The 1,984-nt window shown below is 40.4% G+C and overlaps 1 non-coding gene across 1 annotated transcript; it reads right to left on the reverse strand.

The window, feature by feature from the left end:
- Window positions 1-1,005: 1,005 nt before the first annotated feature.
- On the reverse strand, window positions 1,006-1,087 carry trnas-gcu (transfer RNA serine (anticodon GCU)). Its single transcript has one exon. It is a non-coding gene; the product is annotated as a tRNA-Ser (tRNA).
- Between the last annotated feature and the right edge of the window lie 897 nt (window positions 1,088-1,984).

The raw sequence follows: 1,984 nt of genomic DNA on the forward strand, positions 1-1,984 counted from the left end.
TCTGAAACTTTCTATTACAGACAAACTAAGAGAAAAAATATCTGGGAAAATGAACGAGGGTTAAAAAAAAAAAAAAAAAAAACATTTACTATAATTTCTAAAATATATTTATATAAAATAAAACTATTGATCTGCTAGACACGAGAACAGAGGTTGTGTGTCCACGTGCAGCTATAGATAGAAGTAAAATTTGCGATGCTGATGAACTTGCTCCAGCCAAAACATCGTTTGGGTGCTGAGAGGCAAAGTTTTCAGCTGGTGGCGGTCGAGCTCAACTCCGATGTCTGTTCCAATCAGGATGTGAGTTTTACCCCAGCCGTGCCCTTTTCATGACCCCACAGTGCATTTATTACCTTTAACCAAAAGAGCACCCGTCCCCTGAGTCGCTTCCTCTGGTCTCATGGTTTCATCACACACAGTGGTGAAAAACAGATGAGTTGTTTTGTAATTTCTGGACAAATACAGAAATATTATAAATGACAAATATCATTAATACCATTAATATCTACATGAAAATATTCCTATTCTAGGAACACAGTTTATTATACTAAAATTCAGGCTAACAGGATTTGGATGGATATATACTGATATAATGTCTGATGTTAGCATGTATGATATTCAAAAACATTCAGAACTGTATGGGCTAGACATGTGCAGCAATTGTTCATCCACCTTTTCTGTATACATTTTTCTTTCGTATGCTCATATATTTCATTTATGGGAATTCAATATTTGTAGTCCACATATATTGAATAATCCAATCAAGTGTGATCTTGGACTGTTAGTTCATATTGTGTGTTGGGGAAAAAAATGTGTTTCATGGAGAAATGAGAAAGAGAGACTGTGTTTGTGTTTCGATTCATTCACCTCCTGTAAATCCATTACAACGGGGGGAGGGGGGCTTTGTGAGTGTACCTATAAAACACTGAACATGATCCTTCTAAGACTAATGTGGAATCGATGAAAGTATATCAGCAACATTTTTGAAATATCTTAATTGTTAAACGACAAGGATGGGATTCGAACCCACGCGTGCAGAGCACAATGGATTAGCAGTCCATCGCCTTAACCACTCGGCCACCTTGTCCTCCTCTGAGTGTTAAAAAGGACACTCAAAATGGGCCTGCTGTGTCAAGGTCAAGCAGACGGTGGCCCTCGATATAGGAGGAGTACTCAGGCAACACTTATGACTCACCAACAGTACTGTCCTCTCATCTCTTCCCCGGAGAATCAAACATCCACACTCGGCCTCGTATGACTCTGACAGCAGTCATTCACCGCTGAGCATGTTGTCACATCAACCAGGAGCTCAGACAACCCAAGTGGCATCAATGGGCTTGTTAACGATCCCACCAAGGATAAAAAAAACAAAACAAACCCACGAGAGATACACAAAACTAATGGCTAAATTTAGCCCTTAAAAAGTGAAGAAATTAGATGGATGGACGGACACCTGATGAGGATTCATACTGATTTGTGGTCGTAACTGGTACTCAGCAGGTTTGTCAAGTTTTTTCAGCTGATGAAAACAAAAGAACAACAAAAGAAACATTTCTAACAAATATCGACTGGGATATATAAAGCCTTCACCACTCAGCCACCTCGTCCACGTCTCAGGTGCTAACCTGAGATGTCGAAAGTTTCAAGAAGCTGAACTGAAAAAGGTTAGGTAGGAAACAAGTATTTAGCATTCGTGGCATCGTTAACAAGGTCATTAGTACCTGGCCCACTTGGTCAGAGCTCCTGGTTGCTATGACGACTGTCGTCAGAGTCACCAAAGGTACCTTCGGTCAGGTATGAATGATAATCGTAGTGGACATGGAAAGTCTAATAGGGTCAGTTTTTCTCATGTGGCTCTGATGATCACTGCACAACAGCCAGGAACTCTTAACAACCAACAAACTTCACAGGCCGACGCAAATCTTTGGACACTAACTGACTAACTTTGGGTTGCTCACCTTTTTCAGCCATTAGCAGCCACCTT

This window comes from Echeneis naucrates, chromosome 9, assembly GCF_900963305.1.
Source record: "Echeneis naucrates chromosome 9, fEcheNa1.1, whole genome shotgun sequence".
Lineage (NCBI taxonomy): Eukaryota > Metazoa > Chordata > Actinopteri > Carangiformes > Echeneidae > Echeneis > Echeneis naucrates.